The 24,051-nt window shown below is 41.8% G+C and overlaps 1 protein-coding gene across 1 annotated transcript in view; it reads left to right on the top strand.

The window, feature by feature from the left end:
- Positions 1-24,051, top strand: part of FAM110B (family with sequence similarity 110 member B) — a 190,778-nt gene that overhangs the window by 28,988 nt on the left and 137,739 nt on the right. The window contains exon 2 of the mRNA XM_082714078.1: positions 10,414-10,511. The gene's annotated coding sequence lies outside the window, so the exon portion shown is untranslated. The remainder of the gene's footprint in view (positions 1-10,413; positions 10,512-24,051) is intronic.

Here is a 24,051-nt window from a genome sequence, read left to right as displayed (position 1 = left end):
CAAGGAAGGAAACTCCTCTGTTTTTTTTTCTTCCCAGGGTAGCATATTAGTCCTCTGGAATATATCAGAATTACTCCTGCTTTATATTCACGTTGGTGCATCTAAATACTGTCCCACCCAGCTGTTGCTGGCATGTCAGCTGGGAACTACTTACCATAAACTGTTTGCTTTGGAGTTTTATTAATCTTTTCTAAATGAGATATTATTTCAGGTACTGACTCACAATCATTAAAACCCTGGAAAAATGACAGTATTAGTAATTGGATTATAAACCAGTCAATAAGTGCTGGGTTTATAAACACATATTTGTATAATAAGCTCTGTGTTGAGTGTTAAAAGTGAATATTTGAAATGACACTCTTTCTACAAAATGTGTTGTTTGGAACAGGTGCATTTATCCTTAAGATAAATTTGTGGACACTGTAGTAAGCCGTTTACAGGTTTTTTCATTGGGACGTTTTTCAGATATTTTTATCTTGGATAGAACATTTCTTTGACCAAATACGGTTTGCTAAGTGTTATTGTTCATGGAGAATAGATGAACAAAAATGATGGGCTACCTCTGAGTGAATTTAATGAAATTTTTGAGTGTGTTTTTGTTGTTGTTGTTGTTTTGTTTTGTTTTGTTTTGGTAAAGCCTAGAGAAATATAGGGATCTGTTTAAATTCAGTCTAAATACATTAATTATTAGAAAACATAAAAAGCCTCTTTTGAAGGAGTTTTCACGATATGTGAGGAGTTTCATGTGAGGTGATTACTGTCTTTTTGGTTTGAAACTCAAGAGAGTATCTAGTTGTATAATCCTGTCTTTTTGAAAAGAAAGGGTAATTTTCTAGGTTTAAAGAAATCAATGGTTCATAATCAAGTGACTCCTGTGTACCTGGCATTTTTGCACATTTTGTTGAAGTACCTTATCCCAGAGCAGGTAGTATTTCCATTCCTTCATGGAAAAGCAGGCAGGACAAAGTTCAGGGGGCGTTTGCCCATTCTGATTCCTTCACTATCTCCTTTATAACACATTGGCATGTAATCCTTCCTGATCCTTTGAGGTAAGGATGCAATTATCTGCATTTTATGGACCGGGAATCTGGGCTTTAAAAGGTTAAGTTAGTTACTGAGGGTCACATGGTGAAGGTGGGAAAGCAAGATGTGAACCCAAATGACTTCGCAATAGCCAAGAGTGTCTGTGAAGTAATTATTTTAGTTCTGTTCCTCTATCCCAGTGAAGGCTGCCTGGAATCATTAGAGGGTCTTCTGTCTTCTGTAGCCCCAAGATGACACCATTTGCCTGTACCCACTACAAAATCCCAGTTGATATGCTGCTGATGGGCATAAGGACATACAGAACTGGAGTATCTTGGAACCCCTGACTCATCAGAAGTATCTACGAAGTATCATGACCTGGGCTAAGTCCCAGGGATTAAGAGGACCAGGCAGGGGTTTAAGGTTCATCAGGGAGATACAGCCGTAACTAATCTTTGGATCTGGGGTGAATGTTTTCATGGAGCCCAGAGGCGCCATGGGCACAGAGAGGAGAAAGTGGTAAAGCGTGGAGGGCTCCTTCTCAGAGGAGGGATTGTTTGAATTGTGTGGAGGCCAGGTTGCCTGAAGCCTCCAGACGCACATCAGGAGGTGTGGGATATTTCAGGTGGTGAATGGCAGGCACAGCGTGAAGGCAAGAAGGAGTGCAGCCCCATGAGCGTGTTCTGCAGTGATTCGGGACTGCTGGACCCAGCACATAAGGGAGATGGGCAGGAGAGGCGAATTTAATAGGGTGCCCCCAAACACAAGGGGTGTTTGGCTTTGATCCTGTCTGTGATACAGAGCCACTGGAAGAACAGAAGGATCATAGGCATGAGGGTGGGTTAGCCGGGCATAGTCCTCAACGTTATGAGACATACATACATACACCCTCAACGTTATGAGACAGGTTATGAGAAGGATCCATGCAGAAGGTTGGAAATCTGGGCGTTCGTTGGGAGACAGGTTGCGGGATGACAGGTAGCACATTATGATGAAGTGCTGGAAACAGAATAGGGCTCAACTGTCAGCTCAGTGAACTTACGCTGCCCGGTGTCCCTACTTCATGAGGCAGTCTCTTCAAAGTTGAGATTGGTCAGGGCTGGAATGCTCCTTCGTAAGCCATATTTGCCCCTCTAACTTCTGCCTCTCAGAATGATGTCTCTTCCTTCCACCTTCCACCTCCACTTCCCTAGGTGATTGCAGTATTGCTGGGTCTTTTTCCCATGGGCCTGTGCCTCAGTTTGTCAAAGATCAGACAGTATGTAACACTCTTACCAGAGCCTGGATTGTGTAGGAGGTACAGGGTGATTCCAGGCTTGTGCACGCTCTTGGGGACACCAGCACTGGGTGGATGGCAACCGGTAGAAGATGGAGGCACCTAAGCTGGGCTTTGGAATGGGATTTGGAATGAGTACATCCAGAGTGTAATGGCGTGTTATCCGCACCCCTACGCGGCTGGCCCATTTGAAGCACAGTAGTATTTGTGTGTATGTATATGGAATTTGATAACTCTGTTAGCTCAGCATGTGATTTCACTAGTATTTATGCCATAGGTAAAGAGTTGTGTGATAAACTCAGGCTTGAAGGTCTGTTTCAGATTAATTAGTTTAGAACTCCTATCGCGGAGTGCATTACTTACATTTTTTGGTTGATAAATTTTGAAAGGGCAAAGAAAGGCTCTGTTTTAATCTTGGTGTCTTTTCTCATCTAGTTACCAACAGCATGGCGGCCCCTCAGAGAATATTTGTTGAATGAATGCCATTTTTTTCCTCTATATTTGACACTAATACTATAAAATTTTTCCATCTCTATACATTTAGAATCATGATTCTGTTACATAATATTTTAGCCATTTTTAACCTCTGAGTCAGCTGTAACTTTGATAAGCCTATCTTAAGTATTTATTTAATCGTAGATAGGCATGTCCTGTAGATCAGGTCAAAGCTCTGTGGATGCTTAAGAGGTGTTTCCCAAATAACAGATCAAAGAGTTTTAAAGAATAATTTTGGAGTTGATTTATAAGCTGACCCATATTTCTTCACGTTTCCATACTTGCTAGTTTTTTTCTATGCATTTCTTGGTAATTCTTCAGTCTCCTATATATTACCCTACATGGATCACCAACAGTTTTTTTTTTTTTTTAATATTTGATTTATTTATTTGACAGACAAAGATCACAAGTAGGCAGAGAGGCAGGCAGAGAGAGAGGAGGAAGCAGGCTCCCTGCTGAGCAGAGAGCCTGATGCGGGACTTGATCCCAGGACCCTGAGACCATGATGTGAGCTGAAGGCAGAGGCTTTAACCCACTGAGCCACCCAGGGACCCCATATTTTATTTGTTTATTTGACAGAGACAAAGACAGTGAGAGAGAGCACACAAGCAAGGGGCAGGACCGAGACAGAAACAGACTCCCCGATCCCCGGACCCTGGGATCATGACTGAGTCAGCCAGGCACCTCTGGATCACCAACAGTTTTAGGAAGACTTTTCTTTTACAATGAGGAGGTTTATTTTATTTTTTTCTTTGTTTAAAGATTTTAAAAGATTTTATTTATTTATTTGAGGGAGAGACCATGAGTGGGGGGGGGCAGTGGGAGAGGGTGAAGCAGACTCCCCAGTGAGCAGGGAGCTGGACTCGGAGCTCCTTCAGAGGACCCCAGTGTCATGACCTGAGCTGAAGACAAACATTTGCCCGGCTGAGCCACCCAGGCACCCTGAGGAGGTTTGTGTTAGACTACATTTTATTAGCCCACTTTCTGGAAATCTATTATAAAGCCAAAACATATTGGAATTGTAGAAAAATGGAATAATTTAGTTTCCCTATAAGCAGTAAATTTGACTGTAGGTTTTTTCTTTCTCTTTTTTTGGTGGTCTCCGGCCTGGTACTTACTTACCCACCACTGATTATTAAATATTTGAAGATGTGGAGTGCCATCTGCTGAAGGATTTTCAGGTCTTATTGATGAGGTTACTGATTTCCAGGTTACATGATGGTGGCCCAGAGTTTCGTTTTTAATCAGTTTTGTTGAAGTATATTGAATATATAATTGAATTCACTGATGCTAAGGGTATAATTCAGTGAAAATATGAAAATTCATATTTTCAACAATATGCACAGGTATGTAGCACGACTACAGTCATGATATAGAACATTTCTGTCCCCACCATACGTTTTGTCATCCTTGTTGCAGTCAGCCCCGTCTCCCCTTGTAACAATTGATCTGTTTTCTACTGCTGTAGTTTTTGCCTTCTCAAAAAATTCATATACATGGAATTAGACATTTAGTCCTTTGTATTTGGCTTTTTAGTGTAACGTTTCTGAGATTAACTTATATTGTTTCATGCATCAGTAATTCTTTAATTACTGAGTAGTGTTCCTTTGTGTGCTATACCGTAATTTACTTATTCATTAGTTGATGGATATTTGAGTTCTTTCAGGTTTTGGGATATTAGGAGTAAGGCTACTATGAACATTTTTGTACAGGTCTTGGGAATTTGTGACGTTAAGTTTCTCTTAGGTAAATACCTCAGTGTGAAATTGCTGGGTCATATGGTGTGTGTTTAACTTTATAAGAAACTGCCCAGTTGGACAGAAGAAAGAGAATTAAGGAGTCGGTCCCATTTACAATTGCACCAAAACCTTAAGATACCCAGGAAAAAACCTGGGAATAAACCTTTGCCTCTAACCAAAGAGGCAAAGGATCTGTACTCAGAAAACTATAGAACACTCATGCAAGAAATTGAGGAAGACACAAAGAAGTGGGAGCATGTTCCATGCTCATGGATTGAAAGAACAAATATTGTTAAAATGTCTGTGCTACCTAGAGCAATCTCAGTTCAGTGCAATCTCTATCAAAATACCATCAACTTTTTTCAGAGAGCTGAAACAAATAATCCTAGAATCTATATGGAATCAGAAAAGACCCCAAATAGCCAAAAGAATGTTGAAAAAGAAAAACAAAGCTGGTAGCATCACAGTCCCAGACTTCAGGCTCTGTTACAAAGCTGTGAACATTAAGACAACATGGTACTGGCACAAAAACAGACACATAGATCAATGAAACAGAATAGAGATCCCAGAAATGGACCTCAACCCTATGCTCAACTAACCTTGACAAAGCAGGAAATGGAAAAAAAAAGATAGTCTCTTCAACAAATTGTGTTGGTAAAGAAAATTGGACAGCCACATGCAGAATTATGTGACTCTACCATTTCCTTACACCACACACAGAAATAGATTCAAAATGGATGAAAGACCTCAATGTGAGACAGGAATCCATCAAAATCCTAGGAGAACACAGGCAGCAACCTCAGTGACCTGCAACAACTTCTTGCTAGACATATCTCCAAAGGCAAGGGAAACAAAAGCAAAACTGAACTATTGGGACTTCATCAAGATAAAAATCTTATGCACAGCAAAGGAAATAGTCAACAAAACTAAAAGGCAACTGATAGAAAGGAAGAAGATGTTTGCAAATGTCTTATTAAATAAAAGACAAGTATCCAAAATCCATCAAGAACTTATAAGACACAACACCCAGAAACCAAATAACCCAATCAAGAAATGGGTAGAAAACTTGAATCGACATTTCTCCAAAGAAGACATACAAATGGCCAACAGACACATGAAAAAGTGCTCAACATCATTCAGCATCAGGGAAATACAAATCAAAACCACAGTGAGACATCACCTCACACCAGTCAGAATGGCTAAAATTAACAAGTCAGGAAACAACAGATGTTGGGGAGGATGTGTATAAAGGGGAAACCTCCTATGCTATTGTTGGGAATGCAAGCTGGTGCAACCACTCTGGAAAACAGTATGAAGGTTCTCAAAAAGTTGAAAATAGAGCTACTCTATGACCCAGCAATTGCACTACTAGGTATCTACCCCAAAGAAACCAGTGTAGTGATTTGAAAGGGCACCTGCACCCCAATGTTTGTAACAGCGGCGTCCATAATAGCCAAACTATGGAAAGAGCCCAGATGTCCATCAATAGATGAATGGGTAAAGAAGATGTGGTGTGTATCTATCTATCTATCTATCTATCTATCTAGATCTATGATGGAATATTATGCAGCCATCAAAAAGTGAAACCTTGCCGTATGCACAATGTGGGTGGAACTAGAGGTTATTATGTTGAGTGAAAGAAGTCAATCAGAGAAAGACAATTATATGATCTCATGCATGCAGAATTTAAGAAAAAAAGAATCATAGGGGAAGAGAGGAAAAAATAAAACCAGACAAAATCAGAGAAAGAGACAAACCATCAGAGACTCTTAATCATAGGAAATTAACTGAGGTTTACTGGAGGGGGAAGGGGGTTCAGAAGATGAACTAACTGGCTGATGGATATTAAGGAGGGCATGTGATGCAATGAGCATGGGGTATTATATAAGACTGATGAATCACTGACCTCTGCCTCTGAAACTAATAATACATTATGTGTTAATTAATTGAATTTAAGTTAAAAAAAAAAAAAAGAAACTCGCCATTTATATTTCAAAGTGCCTGTGACTTTTTGGATTTTCTGCCAACATTGTAAAAGGTTTCTAATTGCTTTATATCCTTACAAACACTTGATATTTTTGCCCTTTTAAATTTAGTCATTCTTGTGAGTTTTTAGTGGTATCTCGTTAAGGTTTTACTTTGCATTTTCCTGCTGATTAATTATATTGAATATCTCTTCCTGTGCTTACTTGACATTTGTTTATTTTCTTCTTGCAAGTGTTTAAATCTTGTCCCCTCCCCCCACAGTGGTTTGTTTTGCTTGTTTGTTTGTTTGTTTGTTTGGAGGGGGTGTCTGGCACTGAGTTTTAGTACCATGAATGAGGGATTATGAAGAAATGTAAGGGAGGTATTTTGTGGATATTTTGTATTTTGTGGCTGACTTATTTTCAAGAAAGGAATCCCATTCAAAGGATACTTTGTTTCCTACACCATTTTTTTGCTGTTTTGGGCATAACTAGAGGGAGTCTTCTGTTATCTGTTGGTTTATTTTAATTTAACTTGCCCTGCTTCCCTACCTATACAGTTGACTTTTGAACAGTACAGGAGTGAGGGGCCTGATCCTTTACCATGCAGTAGAAAATCCCCATGTAACTTTTAACTCCCCCAAAACTTTACTAATGGCCTGCTATTGACCAGAAGCCTCCTCTATAACATGAACAGTCAATTCACACATACTGTGTATGTTATATGTACTATATATTATATTCTTACTGTAAAACAAGCTAGAGAAAACAAAAATGTTATTAAGAAAATCATAAGGAAGAGAAAATACATTTACAGTACTGTACTGTTTTATTAAAAAAAAGAAAATCAGGTATAAATGGACCCTCACAGTTGAAACGCATATTGGTCAAGGGCTAACTGTTCTGTTGACAAAATCTGTCAACTCGTATTCTCTGAGAAAACCTGAGGATTCTATTAACTAGCTCTCTAAGCAAACGTTCACAGGTATACATTCATCACGTGCAAACCTTGACTCCGTCAGATGCCACTGTGAAAGCCTCCTTAATTATCTCCCTCATCAGCCTGCAGAGAGCAAGGACATCGTCTCGTGCTTTTGGGTCCCTTTGCACCTGGCACTGTGCAGTGTGAATAACCGAGGAGTCAGCAGATGACTGTTGATGATAATAAGTTGCTGATCTAGGTAAATTAAGTGCTCTTGAGTGATTCCAGAATTTTAGAGAATAAGAGTTCTGTCTGAACTGGTAGGTCTAATAGGGAAATATCTTGAAATTCTTACTTTACAAACTGCTTATATAAGCTATCTGTAAAATCTTCTTGAAATTGTGTTTTAGCAAAGCTATGATTATGATTTGACTGTGAATAAGCGAGGGAAAGTCCATTTTTAGAGTAGACGTATCTAGGTTAGACAGCCTAGGAGTATCCTAAATTTTATTTCCGGTTTCTCATGGGCATGAATGGCTTAATCTATTTTTTCCAGGGGAGCAAAAGGCAGAGTATGTTTTTGATAATTTTGAGTAGTGTTTCATATTAACGTAAAGTGAAGTTGACTTACCGAGTGGTGTTCACGCTGTGTAGAGTAAAGAGATTTTTAGAAAACAGATGAAATAATAAGCTCTTGAAGCGTTTATTTATGGAAAGTAAAAACTAGTTATGATCTAACAGAGCACTTGATTGGCATCTCTGAAATCTGAGGTCCGGGACCTGCTGAGCTGTGTGACTTTGGAAAAGTCAGTTCACAATTCTGGGCTTTCATTTCCTTAGTTGTGGAAGGAGTGGATTTACAGCAGCTGACCACGCAATCCTAGCTTGAAACTATGTGCTGTGAATTATTTCTATCAGGATGGCTTTAACGTCACATGGCGACTTTGAGGAAAAATCCAATCCTGAAATTCGTTTAGGGTATTATTCTTCAACCCGATCATGATGATGTGACTTTGACATTTCTCAGTCATTAGAAGAAGAGCTGACATCTGTGTTGTTTTTCTCTTCAAAAGTGTGAGAAGGAAAAGGCAAAAATAATGATAAAGATGAAAAGGATTTTTTTAAAAGAATTTTTGATACAGTTTAAGGCAAAGCAAAAAAATACTCGTTGGAAAAATTGTTAAATATAAAACTTTTTACTTTGTTATTATGAGTCACCATCAATCTCAAACACCTCTGGGCCCAATTTAACTAAAAATTTCTCTAATGCTTTTTTAAAAATATACATGATTTTATTCGTTTGAATTCCGGAATCATCTATTTCTGCAGGCTGATAAAACCTTAAATTGCAGGTAGTAAATAATCAAAAAGAGTTGTAGAACTTGGGAGTGCATATTTCTATTTTAATCTGGTGCTAATTGTTACTTTATATTCTTGCTGAACATTGTTAGGTACAGGGACAGGGGAAAGAAGATTGTTTTGAAAGTTTTAAATGTGTGGGAAGTATCAGTCTTAGTTGTTATTTAAATAGACATTTTCAGGCTTTCTTTTTCTTTTTCTTTTTTTTTAAAGCTCTGCAAAATCTGGCTCAAGATTTGCAGCCTTGCTAATAAACTTCCGACATACCGTTCATTACACATTACTCCACAAAGAAGATAATGAGGGTTGGGACATTGCATTGACCTTAGTGAAATAGTTCTAAGCCATTGTCTGTCGAAGTCGCAAGTGCCTTCTTAAAAATTTTACTGTGGATTACTCCTACATCTATGGAAAATATACAGTAAATCTCAATTTAAAAAGAAAAGATACCTTTTGCAGTCGGAGTATTTTCTTTCCTGTCTCTAGCTCCCACTTTCAAGTAAACAAAGATGTAGTTATTTGGATTGATGGTATACAAGGAAAGCAGATGCTGGAGAAGATGTTTAGATTTTCCACCATGGTATTTTCTTGGTGCATTGCTGGATATTCAGATAACAATTCTTTCAGGATGAATCCAAATACAATGAAAGCGTTTATGTGTCAGAAGACCTGTGGACTGGACTTTCCTCAAAAAGCCTCAGTTTCTCTCTCCATTTGTAAAACGGAATCACGTTGTTTCTGAGCCTGAGTACATGCCTGGTCAATTGTTTCCTTCTTAAACATGAAACGTTGTGTGCTCACCATTTGGGACGGTGCTGCCTCCGAGGTCTGCCCTGCCTCCGAGAGAGAAGCCTCAGGATAACTAAACATATGTGAGAGCTCATGCACAACTGCATTTGGAAAACGAGACAAGCTGAAGCACCTATTTTGTAATATTTTATTTGCTTAGAAACATTAAGAAAGTTTCTGAAGTACATGTGTTTCCCTCCGCACAATTCCACTGTCGGTGAGGGGCTACCTTGTGTCCTGCATGGTTTTGTGACCTAGAAGGACTGACAAGACACATGGGTGGTTGTGTGTTTGGAGGGGCGCAGAGCCACTGGGGCTGGGGACTCCAGAAAGATGCAGTACACAGCCTCCTTGGGATTGTTCTCCAATAAATGCACAAGCAAAGCCCACCCCGTGGTTGATTTCTGTTTTCTCCTAGAATCGACTTAAAGTTGGCTAGAACGGCTATATTTGAAAGAGGCTTTGGGCTCAGTTTTTCCCCCCCGGTATAAGGAAGAAATATACTGTCTCTCATTCAAGGCAAATTGGTCTCTCTTTCTCTCTCTCTCTCTCTCTGTTTTTTTTTTTTTAAGGATTTTTTAATTTATTTGACAGAAAGAGAGATCACAAGTAGGCAGAGAGGCAGGTAGAGGGGGGTTTGGGGAGGGGAGCAGGCTCCCAGCTGAGCAGAGAGCCCAATGCAGGGCTCCATCCCAGGACCCTGAGATCATGACCTGAGCTGAAGGCAGAGGCTTAACCCACTGAGCCTCCCAGGCGCCCCAACATCGGTCTCTTTTTAATGATCCTTTAAAAATGGATTAATTTTATCCTCTGGAATAATTTTTAATCTGTGTCCTTTCCCTTTAGAAATCCCCAGTTGGACAACAAGAGAACCTACCCTGTTCTTTCTGCATCTTGAATTGAACGTTACCGGGACTCTTGGAGGTCTGAGAAGGAAATAAAAGGTAATTCCATGTGAAAACATCTATTATTAGATCTATGCGTGACCCGGAGGATCATAAAGTACAACCTTTTTATTTGTGGAGCAGAAGTTAGGTGTCCACCTTCCATTCCAGCTGCCCTTTCCTTCCTTCCTCTGTTCCTTCCTTTCTCTGGTCCTTTCTCTTCCTTGCTTCTTCCCCTTTCCTCCCTCCCTTCCCCACCCCCTCCCTGCCCCCTTTCTTTCTGAGCATTCCTCCATTCAGCTTTGCGAAGTCTGTTCCGTGCTGCCGGCTCTCCTGGGCACCTGTGCTCCGTCCCTCCCTGTCTCTCTGGCCCCGGCAGGAATGAGAGGAATTGGCAGAAAGTGCTGTGAACATGCTGCCCACTGGACCACACTGTCTGCTGGTCTGGCTGAGAGGCTGACCTCAACTCCTGTCCCTGGCTCTCACTGAGCCTGTGGGTCCTGAAATGTAGGGGGTCTCCCGGCCCTCTTTGAAGTTGCCTGGGTGTTTACTTGCAGCGGCTTTTTTTTGTGAATTCTGTGGATATTTAACCTCCCCAGTTTGAACTGTTGGAATCAGCAGTCGCTCACCAGGATAAGTAAAGCCGCAGCAGTGTACTATCTCCTGACTAGTGAATTCACAAATATTCTCAGATGTCGGGAGATTTGCTATAGTTTGTGCAATCACTCACATAATGCATAGGTTGCACAAAAGTGAGATGTCACGGATCTATAACATAGACTATGACTATCTACACAAAAGATGCTCCCCAGAGTTAATACTGCTTAAATTGAGGCACAAACATGTTATTTTTGTCGCCTTGCATAGACTCCTATTGCTAATGAAGGCCTTCAATCTGTCATAGGTGCTCAAATCCAGCTGGCGAAAATATCAGGGGCAAAGGTGGTTTCATAATTTCTGCTAAACAGAACACCTGATTTCTGTCTCCTTCTTGGTCCTTCTAACTGAAATGGTAATTTCTGTGAGGTGGGGTTGACCAGCGCTCTCATGTGCTGGGTTCTTGGTATTCTGTAGTCAAGCTGTCACTTGGACCACATTGCTTTAAGAGTGTATTAGTCCGGGCACATGGGTTGCTCAGTTGGTTAAGCATCTGCCTTCTGCTTGGGTCATGATCTGGGTCCTGGGATTGAGCCCCATGTCAGGCTCTCTGCTCAGCAGCGAGTCTGCTTCTCCCTCTCTTTCTGGGATCTCTCTTGCTTTCACTCTCAAATAAATAAATAAAATCTTTTAAAAAAAATGCATTAGGCATTGCGGTATTCCCTGGGGAACCTCACTCAGGTCAAGGTGAGCACCCTCATCTTGGAGCCTTGGGTGGCAATGGGGAACTTCTCTCTCAGCGGAAAACATCTTCAGTAGCAAATATACTCCAGCATGATGCTTGGGGCATTCATCTCATTTCTTCACAGTGCCTCTGTCTTTAGGTTGGGGGCTGTAAGTGAGTCAGCTCATTGCCAACACAGGTGTGTTCCTTCCAGTGGGACTGCTTCTTACCATGGTTTCCCAGCTTCCTCCTGGAATAAGACTTCCTGGCCTCCCTTCCAAGACTCCGCTCCCTACCGGCCTTCTCCTGTAGGCTTCGTTAACCTCCTCACACACTGTTAGGATTGACCCCACCTTCTCCCTCCTTGAGGCCCGCTACGGCATCTGAGCACACTTGGCCATGATCCCAACAGCCTGTATTTCATGTTGTTTGTTTCCCTGTACATATAGCTATTGAGGTGGGCCCCTGGCTTTAGTAACTGAGAGCCTCGTGTGGTTGGGCATTTAGTGGGCCATAGTAGGAAAGACGTTGGTAACCATTGAATGGACATGGGGCATTTGTTCAGAGGAAGGCTTCTTATTCTGTGATGCCTTGTGCTCCGGTCAGTTAAAAGCCCTGGACTTTGGGTCACGTGTTCCTGGGACCATTGAGCTATGCCAGCTTTGAGGTTGGATTTCGGTTTCCTTGTGAGTTTCTTCAGGGAAACTTGAGGGGTGGGTCCCAGCCAGATTTAAGCATTGGCTTGTGGATGAGGTGGTTCAGCTCTGACTGCACTAGCCCTGGCCCCTTTCCTATCTACTCTCATAGCCCTTCTCTTAGGGGAAGCAGCCGTGGAGGGCAGCCGTGGAGAGCCAAATTCCTTGGGGTCTGTGGATAAGACTGTGGCTTTGCTGTTCTGAGGATCTGGGCTCTGCCATGTAATGTATGTGATGCTGGGAAAGCTGTTTGCTCTGTGCCCTGGTGTCTTCATCTGTCAAGTCAGGATAATAGTAGTGCCATTTCATAGGATTATTGTGAGCATTTAATGAGTGAGCTGCAACATAGAAGGGCACATGCAGGATGCTTAGTAGCTTTTGTTACAATCCCCTTCTGCAGAGCAGAGATAATCACACTCACTTCTCATGGTTCCTAGAAGCATGAAAAGAGGTGGTCCTATACCGTTGACCTTTAAACAACATGGGTTTGAACTGTGTAGGTTTACTTATATGCAGATTTTTTTTTCCATAGATGTATGTACAGTATTGTAAATGTATTTTCTCTTCCTTATTGTTTTCTTAACATGTTCTTTTCTCTAACTTGCTTTTTAAGAATATAGTATGTAATATGTGTAACATATGAAATACAGTGAGTCAATCATTTATGTTCTCAGGAAGGCTTCCAGCCTGCTGCAGCCTATTGGTAGGTAAGTTTTGGGGAGACAGAAGGATTTTTGACTGCATGGGGGTTGGCGCCCCTAACCCACGTGTTGTCGACTGTAAAATCCGTTATGCCAGGCACATAGTGCACTCAGCAAATGGTAGCCCTCAGGGGCAAAGGTAAACTAACAATAGCATTGCCAGCAAACGTATGCAGAATGGGACAGATACGGTGACTCTGAGTGCGGGCTAATATCTAACAGTACTATGCAAGAATGGCTACAAATTCAGGGGGCACCTGGGTGGCTCAGTTAGTAAGTATCTGCCTTTGGCTCAGGTCATGATCACAGAGTACCAAAATCAAGCCCTTATTGGGCTCTCTGCTCAGCCAGGAGTAGACTTTTCTCTCTGCCCCCTCCCCACTCTCATGCTCACATTCTCTCTTTCTCTCTCTCTCTAATAAATAAATAAATAAAATCTTTAAAAAATATGGCTACAAAGTCAGTTTGTCTACCAGACCGTATGTATTCATTGAAAGCATTTTTTAAAATCCCATCGTTAGCTTATTAAATCGTTGCCCACACATTGGACACAAAAGTTAACTCAGAAAGGCTTTATGATTAACTATTGAAGTAAGTAGATGCAAAGTTATATATTCCTCTCATTGTTTTATTCTTATTAGTGTCTACGTTTTAAATAAGAAAGATAGCCTTCTCTTGGATTTTTATGAAATCATAAAACTACTATAAGAATAAAGATACTCGATCTTGAATAACTTTAGAATCCCTTCTCCTACCTATACATGTCTTTGATCACAATATATATGTGTAAATATTTTGGTATTTCTCATTAGATAATGCCTTTCTTTCATCATTCTTAAGTATTAAGTATATTGAAATATTATCACCCATGTTATATGGTTATTCCAAAACTATAAAAGGGGAAGCTGAACTGAAACTGAACTGAACTCTAATAACTCTAATAGCATTTGATTCTACTATACCTAAATTAAGTGAAGCTTACAGGAGTAGCTTTGACATGCTTTTTTTCCTATACTCTGAGCCAGACACATTGGAATCTTCAGTATATTAGAGAATTTCTAACCATGTCTTTAAATATTTTATTCATTTATTTGAGAGAGAGAGAGAGCCCAAGTTGGGAGGCAGGGGCAGAGGGGGAGGGAGAAGCAGACTTCCCGCTGAGCAGGAAGCCCAATACGGGGCTCAATCCCAGGACTCCAAGATCAGGAACTGAGCCAAAGGCAGACACCCAGTCGAGTGAGCCACCCAAGTGGCCCTCTTGCCCTTTTTTTTTTTTTTTTTTTTTTAGATATTTGCTTTTGGTACACTTGAAACAAATGACATTCCATGGCTTGAGAATGTCTTTTAAAGAAAAGAGTATATCATTCAAGTGACTATGAGTCACCTTAGGATGTGAATGTGTTTGAGCCCTTCTAGTGAGAGAAGCCGTCTTGTTGTCCTTGCACCTGTGCCTGGCAGAGAGCATGCTCAGTGAAGATGGGAACTGAATTAAAAACACAGCAAGGCAGTTGGAGAACTGAAAGTGCCCTTGCTAGAATACCAAGAATATGATGATTTTTCAAATTTGCCTTTAGTATTACTGTAATTCAGTTTGAATTATAAATAAAGACCTTTCGATGGGAGTGACTTTTTGCATGTATTTGGAAGCTGTGAAACTAGTTCTTTGGTCTGTCTGAAGTTTACGATGCTGATAGGCTGAGGTCTGTCTTGTCTTTCCTTCTGCCCGTCCTTCCTGCTACCTCTTTGTCTTCGTGCCCTCTCTTCTTCTCTGTCTGCCTTCCTCCCTCTCTGCACCCCCACCTCCTGCCTATTTCTGAGATGGACCAGGCCCTCTCTGTCCTTGGTTGTCGTCTTCAGAGGTCCCAAGGAGAATTCAAACTAATAGCAGCAATCGGCTTTGATCAATGATGCTGCAACCCCTGCCCTTTCTGTTATGACTTGTGTTCTGGTAGACCCCCGTCCCACCTGAGGGAGGGACAGCCTCTCTCTTAGACTCCATGACTGTACATCTCTGATATGGAGTTAAAATCGCCCCCACCTCTCTTTTATTTATTTAAGAGAGAGAACAAACGGGAAGTGGGGAGGGGGCAGAGGGAGAGGGAGAAGCAGGCTGCCTTCAGTGAGCTGGATGCAGGGCTTGATCCCAGGACCCTGGGATCCTGAACTGAGCGGAAGGCAGATGCTTAATGACTGAGCCACCCAGTGGCTGAGCCTGAAGTCCACCTCTTAGAGTAGTTTTTGTCAATGTTCTCTGCTGCATCTTTCCTCAGCTAATTTGGGAAGAAAACATTCTGCTTCTATTAACATCACTCTTTTCTGGCAGAGAACAGTATTATGGTTGTGTTTCACAGGAAAGACCCAGGCTCAGCCAGAAGTGTGAAGTTCTGTTTGAAATCAGACTTATTCTCTTATCTGCCAATATTTATTCCTCATGATAGAAATCTAGAACTGTGACTCCTGAACTGGCTTAGCATTCTTCCCAGAAATAGACATTAATCTTTTTTCACAATGCTCTTTAAAAATTTTGTATTTGCATATAAATTGACATAATCATTATGATTTTTTTGGAGATTTGCACAATTTAAAACATTTGACTTTGTTACATGGTTGCACAGAAATTATGGTTTGTCCTGAGATTGAACAAGTGAAAAGAGTGCAGCTACTTCTCAAAATTTGTAGCATGAGGAAGGCAGAGCTTCTGAAAACCAGGGAGTAGTTTAGTTGCTGTACTGAATGGAATGTTGGTGAGCCTCTCCCCTCCATACCCCTGCCCCCTCCACCCTAAGGTAAGCTTTGGTTCAAACTCTCAAGGAGACTTCTTTGCTTTGGGTACAGATCTGACCTGAGTACCATCACAGAACAAGCCATTTAAGCACGAATATATTTGTATATATGTAATATACAATTCTTAACATCTTAGGAATATTTTAATTTTTCTTTTCCAAGTACTGAGCATCCTGGTTTGTGTTTTTTGTTTGTTTGTTTGTTTGTTTGTTGTTACTGTTTTTGTTTTTTAATTTTTATTTTTTGAGTTTCTGGAATGTAAACTCAGATTTTCCTAGACTGAGATTTTCTGAATAATGTCCAATCAGCCAACCCACCTTCCTCCCTTCCTCCCTTCCTCCCTTCTGTTATTATTTAGTTGAAGAAGAAAAACATCTGATGGTATGTTTCAGTTTTTCAGGGGCTGTTGATAGACCTTTCATATATGAGTGGCATTCAGTACATGTTGTTGTTGTTGTTGTTTCTTTTTTTGCCAACTTGGTTTTCTAATCCTAGGCTCTGATTAACCTAGAAAGCCTGTTACCTATAGTACATAAATTCTAACTTTTACTACATACGATTCTTCTAAAAAAGCACTTAGTGCTTTTTCAGGTTTCATACCCAAATGTGTAATTTGGCTTTCCTTCTCTAAAGGGAAATGTGTCTTTTGTATTGATTTAAAACGTTACCAGTTTAGGTTGCACACTTAAATTGTAGAGATGAGAGGCTCTGCTTTAACAAGAAGTACTGGGTATAATCTTTAAAGTTTTTCTAGTAGCATCCCTTTTCAGTGAGTACCCTTCTTTGCTATGTTTTCTGACTTGCTTCCTAGGTTGATTAGAATCAGAGAGCAAACATTTCTTCCCTCTCATTGTTCAGGGACACCTCTCCACCCACCCTGATCCGCGTTCCATCTCAGAAGCTTCTCTCCCTTGGTCAGCCAGACAGAGAGGCATCACCAAACCATGACAAAGCAGGGACTGTCTGGGTTTGAAATGCAGGCTGTAGGAACCAAAGGAATTCTAGATTGTTCTGACCTAAGAACTCACCCGATTTTTGTTTCTCAATCTTCAAAAGGTACTATTTGGAGGATCTTTGTGCCTATTGAAAAAAATGAGCTGTCTTCCTCTCCCTGAACGATAGCTAGCACAAGTATAAACGCGTGTTAGCTTCTTTTCACTTAAATTTTAAATCTCAGATATTACTCATTCTGAATTAGGTGGCAAAGCTCCATCGTGCCTCCCCTTCAGCCCTGGGAACACTATTGATGACTCTTCTCTATACCAGGAGCTGTGTTGTGTTTGCATCTGAAATCATGACATGCCCAAGTTAGACATGTGGATTTCACTTCAGTTCCTTGGTTTTATGGAGGAGAAAATTGAGACCATGTTCTCGTTGCCGTCACTTAAAATATTTATAGGAATTCAGCAAAGATACCATTTTCTATTGTTATTCTCCCTGTATTTTTATGTAACTGAAATATTTCTGGGAAGTAACTAGTACATTAAATCTTATTGAAAGTGATTAAGCATCGGTACCCACCCCAGGAAGGGATAGATTTCCTTTATCTGGGACCTATCGGAGCCGATCTGGCACTGGGATTTCCTAAACAGTCACATATTTCTATGTCTTCATGTAATAGTTCACATAACAGACGTGTCTTTGGGCGTCCACAGTACCAACCATATGGAAAGATTGGGCTCCTGCCTTTGAAAACAACACACTTAATTTGCCAGATCGATTTCATCTAATCCTGGACTTCTGTAAGTTTAGCATTCTCTTGGGCCACAGAGACGTTTTTGGTAGAAATTTCCTGAAGGAGCTGAAGAAATCTTATCACCGGTGTGTTAGTTTACGCAACTGCATTTCCCGCTTGTCCCTCTGAGGTCATTCTGCACGGTGTTGCCTGCAGTGCCTGGAGTTAGGGTACAGTTATCCTGGCTGGCTGGAAGTCCCAGGGCCTCCTCACTGGCCCTGCTTCAGGGAGGTAAACTGAGCCCTGAGTCATCCTCATGCTAAGAGAGCTGCGAGAATGTCCTTGTGAGAGCCTCCCATGAAAATTGCTAAGAGCTTAGATGATTCTCCGTGTGATTCAGAGACTGAACTCCTTTCCCTCAGATTGCACGTAATGTGTTTAATACCCAATAGATCCCATGCTGGGGAGGCAGAGGGCGGATGGCAGCCCCAAAGCACCCTGGGTTTTGTGTTCTAAAGAAGGCTTTTGTCACCAGCTCTGATTTCTTTTGCTCCCCTTGGAACTCTTTGCCATCCATGTAGAAAATCTTATCAATGTGGGATGGCACCAAGATCACACGGTCTTGAAATTTTTACTCCCTGGTACCCTTCATACAATTTTTAAAATAGTAATTTGGTAAATTGTTTCTGTTGTATCGGCTGTGTTCCGAGCCAGGCCCGTCTGTTGGACCCTGGGAGGGGTGACGGGAATTTGAGAGCTGAATCCCGCTCTGCTGTCTAGCAGTGGTTTGAGTTGCCTAGAGAGGTCACTTCCTTCTCTGAAGGTCGCCTGTGTTTTGACACGCTGTACCTGCCTCAGCTCTCTCTTACTTCTGCTTTTCTTCCTGCAACACATTTACTTTTTCCTGCTTTTGATTTGGGCACAAATTGTTCTGTCCCCAAAGCCAATTCATCTGCGTTCTGTGACAGTTTATTTTTTGAACATAAAAGCAAGAGCAGTTTGTTTTTCTCTAAGCATTTCTTTTTTACCAATATCTGAGATAATGCTCACCAAGAGAAGATACACGCACACTCAGAGACACAGGTGCTCCTGGATGGTCTCTCCTGAGATCAGGACAAGCATTTTTTAAACTCTGTTTTCAGCGAGGCTTAAAATGTCCACTCATGATGTTTCTTCTTTCTCTGTTGCCCTTACTTCAGCAGCCCAGATGGCATATGATGGTTTATTGGTAAAATAAATTTTAGTGACAAATGCATGGGGTTTTTTGTTTAAAGCGGGGGGCTAGAAATGGGAAATGGTAATTGCTAGCGTACATCACAGTAACTTAACCACGTGAATAAGCATTAGGTGGAAGTGTTCACTCCAGCGAGAAATAGGACCGTACTAATGTAAACCATGGTCACGTTTCTGCCTCTTCTCCTATTCTGCCCTTTTACCAAAACTGGAAACATTCCACCATGACTGGATATTTTTGATGGTCCCTGTCACTTAATTCATGGTGATATTTCAGTCACCACGTCAGCACACATTCTTTTATGATACTGTGTCTCTCCCCTCCCTCGTTTGGATTGGTGAGCATTCCTACTTACGGAAGCCGCAGCCAGAAGAAATCACAGCAGGTGCACTGCACGCTGGGCAGTGTTGTTGCCAGATAGGGAAAGTGAAGACGTTGCCCTGGGTGGAGCAGTGTGCTCACCATAGTGGTCACCAGCTGTCATAGACATGTGGCTTCAAGGTTCTGGGGTACTCTGGCTGGTGGAGGAAGAACTTGGGGTCAACAGCACTTCCTGGTGTGAACCATCTGGTAAGTGCGGATGCTCCCCAAACTAGCGTGTGTCTCACCACGTTCTCCATTTTAGCTACAGGACTTGGTAATCCTGCAGTGATCTGATCACCAGATGGTCGGCAGACGGCTAACTTTTGCTTGAGTCTGGAAGCAGCACTGAGAATCAAAGATACTTCCTTGTCCCTGAGTCTGTCATACAGGGAGTAAACGGGGATCTGGCTTCAGTTCTTTAGTAGGACTTGACCTCAGATAGGCCGGATAAAGTCTCCAAGCCTTAACCTCCTCGTGTTTACCACGCAGAGAAGTAGATTCTGATTTCTCTGCTTCACAAGACATACAATTTTTGATTTGACCATGATAATCGGGTGGTAAATTAGAAAAAGTGTTGTTACGGGACTGAAAATCATGTTATTCCTTTTTCTTAGACACCATGCTTCATACTTGATCCGGGATATTATACTAATTGCATTTATGATGAAGACATTTTAAAATCACAGATGTTAATTGATGTAAAAATAGAACGTCTGCATTTTTATTAAGCTGTTGAGGAACAGGGTTTGGGTGCTTCTTCCTGATTTTCTAGCCAGAAGCACCAGCAATAATTGTGGGTAAGATGTCAACGTCCTGCAGAGACGATATGGTGTGACCTATTTGGGTTTTGGCTGCTTTGTACGCAGACTGTTTCACACAGCATGTCTGTTTCTAGTGCATTCACCCATCTGGTTTACCTGGATTTTCTGCTGTTCAGAATCACAGTGAGTTCTCCCCGTCTCCTCTCATAAGCGAGGGTAACTAGTTCGGTGATGCTAACACGGCAGCCTGTAGGGAAGGGTTTAAGAGGTGCTCTGGACAGCTGTGTCACCAGGGTAATGCGTGCACCCCCCCCCCCACACACACACACCGTGTGCTGAAGTTTATGGGATGAGACTGCCCTTTCCACTCCACTAGGTGAAGAGGTGGGTGAGGAAGTCGTTTCCTGGGTGTCACGCTGTTTTCCACTCTCTAAGAGCTGCCATCTGCGTCAAAACCAGTTATCAGATCTCCCTGGATCCTTGTAGAAGAATTGAAATAGAGAAAAAGCATCTGTTCATTAGCATGCCGGGCCTCCCTGTGATGTCTAGCTGCCCCCCCTTCCCCCGCGACACTGTGGAAATGGGCCTGACTCCTTTCGGTCCCTGAGACTTTGAGCGACACTTTGATCTTCAGAATACATCCCTCTCCCTCAGGGCTCCGGGAGCGGACACTGTTTGCAACGGAGATGAATGACATGATTTTCCAGGGTAGGAGTGTAACGCCTCAGGGATTGTCTGATATTTAAAGACCATGAATGAAAGCAGTGGACAGCTCGCCAGAGCAGGGCATGAGAGCTATTGGACGATTGTTCCCTTCTGGGTTGGGAGCCTTCTTGGTGGCTGATTGTGTAAACTGGAGTTGTTTGTCCACTGGGTTTGTGTCTCCCCACAAGGAGAGAGGGGCTGGTAAATGTCAGCCCAGGCACTGGCGGCACGTAGCTTCAGGAGGCCCTGTGCCTCAGCCCTGGTGGCCTGTGGAGGACGACTCATGTCCGTGATCAAAGCACTCAGGTGCCTGGCGGTTTGCTTTCAGATGTGAGAATGACTTCAAATCATGGGTTTTACCTTTGTCAGAAAGTTGGGATGTCAAGCAGTTTGGTCTCATGAAAGCTCTGTCCTGTGAATCAAGAGTTTTAATTTCCATTCTGGAGGAAATCACTGACTAATTCTTAAACCCATGACAGGTTACCTAATCTCTCCCTGCTTTGGTTTTCTTACCCAGTGACAGTGATTTCCAAATTTGAACACTTAAACACTGTTTACTGTGGTCTGGCACTGGTCTCAGTACTTCAAATGTATTACCTCATTTAATCCTCGTAAGGGCTCTGGGTTATGTTCTGTTATCCCCATTTTATAAATGGAGACACTGAGGTATAGAGAAGTGAAAGACTTCATCCCGGGTTACACAGCTAACAGTAGTGAAATAGTAATAGAAATAGTAGGGAAATGTAATCAGACTGATTCTAGAATTCCATTCTCTTAAACAACATGCTGGATTGTCCCTTTCTGAAACATTAGTATAACAGCCCCTGATTCCTGTGTAAGTGGTTTGATTGTGTGAGTATAAATTGATTCTTTCCTGCGAGGTATCTGAACCAATGAATATGACAACCATTTGGTACTTACATAAATTCTGGGGGGCTTGCGTAAAGCACTGGGCTACTTGGAAATGAGTTTCTGTAGCGGCCTGGATTCATACTTAGACATTTGGGTGCTCAAGGCACCACATACACTTTTGCAAATGAATTGTGGATGGCCCTAGGGTGCCACTCAACACAGACCACCATAATCATGACATCTCTCAGATGGCATCACCGGCCGCCTGTACCGCTGTATCCCCAACCCTGTATAAGCTAACTGATAGCCTTATTTAGAAAACATCCATGCACATATAGAAAAACATATTGCACCTGTGATAATAGTTCATGCTTTATAAGCTCACCCTCGTGTATCAAAGCTACCTTTGAATGAAGTGAAAAAAACAATTATTTTACATAGCATACCTCTATATGCTGGCATGCCCATATGAAAGCAGCAGCTGCCAGGTAAATAAAGAGGCTGGTAGGATTGCAACAGAAGAATGAAAATAAGTCCCTGTACTAATTTCTCCTTTGGATGGACATGAGTTGGCCAGACTGTGGGTATTAGAATTACAAACTAATCAGCTTAGTAATTTTGCAAATTACAGACCTCACCCAACAGAGTCACAGAATAAAAGCCAGCTTGAAATATTTCAGCTGTCACTTAGCTTCAAGCCAACACAACTCACTCACACATCAGATTGTAGAGATTCACGGCTATCCTTCAACAAAGCCCCACTTCTGTTTCAAATCAGGTAGCACTTGGAAATCCTCATGAGATAAGGACAAAATACTGTGTGGGTGAATTGAAACAAAGCCCTCAACCCACTGTATCTCTTAAAGACGTTGAGTAGTAAAGAGGTTATAGAACACTTACACTGTTTAGTTTTAGGAAATCCTGAGTTAATGGGGTAAAATAAAGCTCTCTTTTTAAGCAGCTTGAATTAGCTAGAAGTTGAAGCTTTATAGTCTGTTAAAAAGTTATTTTAAAAATTAGTGAAGTGGGGATGCCTGGATGGCTCAGTTGGTTAAGCCCCTGCCTTCAGCTCAGATCATGATCCCAGCGTCCTGGGATGGAGTCCTGCATCATGCTCCTTGCTCAGCATGAAGCCTGCTTCTCTCTCTGCCTCTGCCTGCCACTCTGCCTGCTTGTGCACGCTCTCTCTTCCTCTCTTTCTCTCTCTCTAACAAATAAATAAATACATTAATAAATAAAATCTTTTGAAAAAAATCGTGAAAATTAGTGGAGTGAATTAATTGTAATCAGACAGTAAGTCAATGTGGTGTACATCTGTGTAATTAGAATAGTTAACGACCATGTTTATTACATGGGGAGGCATAGCCCTGAGTCCGCCATGTTGTGTGGTTCAGAGCACACTGGAATTGCATTCTCTAGCCACTCAAAGCAGTTCTGGATACATCTTTGGTAATCAGGTCTACACAGCTGTATCCCATCTCTGAAAACATGATCACACTCTCCCTTGCTCCTGTGTGGCTCAGCCATGAGGGTCTTGACTAGTCAAGATGCATGGTAAACTGCATGAGGGCAGGAAGTTTCGACTGTTGACTGCTCTATCCCCAGGGCCTAGAGCAGTACCTGACACCCAATGGGTGCTCTACTAATAGACAGCAAATGAGTGAGTTGAACTGTTTCCTCATCTAGGATTGCTGCATTCTCCAAAATTATTTGTATGCTTTGTGGCAATTCTGAAGAGTGCCCACTTCAGAGGTAGAGAAACTGAGGCCCAGAGAGGTTGTCAGAGCCCAGACATTAACTGTCATATGTATAGTGAAGCCTTGTACTTCCATGGATCGGGTTTTCTCTGTTATTCCGTGTATACCAAGAGTCTTCATTGAGCACGTAGTCACACGTTAACAAACCCCAGATAATCAGAATGTCTCAGTACCACTTACATAATTTCTTCCCTGCCCTTTCAACTTGAGGAACCCACTAGAGCAGAGATTTGAAGAAGGAAATTCGTGTGCACTTCTTACCACAGATGAATACATGAACTTGTATTCGCATGTCTTAATCTTCAACTTGCATCACCTACCCTAACTCACTTTTGTAAAAACATGACATGTCAAGTCAAGCAACCACTAGTTGTGCCATTCAAACGACTACATCTCCTGTCTTACACTAGACTGTGGCATTCTGCCAAATGACGGTTGTGGGGTCACGATATTGTAGTGATCAGTGTCCAATTGAATATGCAGTGCTTGATGGCTTGACAAATGCTGGAGGGAATTTGCTTTACTTACCTAGGTTCCACAGGTCTTATGGCTTAAACTGAGGAGCCTGTTGTGTATCTGTGACAGATTTCAAGAGCTGGTGTTGTTGAACAACCGTGATGTTCACACGCTTTCAAATCCAAAGAAAGTTCATTGGAAGATTTAAAATTGGGGTGATGGTAGAGAGCATTTTCAAACAATACGGAAATGGTATTCCTGGAGTGAACCTAATTGGGTGGAAAAGGGAAACTCAG

The sequence above is a fragment of the Mustela nivalis genome (assembly GCF_964662115.1).
Source record: "Mustela nivalis genome assembly, chromosome: 2".
NCBI classification, from domain to species: Eukaryota; Metazoa; Chordata; class Mammalia; order Carnivora; family Mustelidae; genus Mustela; species Mustela nivalis.
The sequence above is the reverse complement of the archived record's forward strand: the minus strand, read 5'-3'. Positions and strand labels throughout refer to the sequence as shown.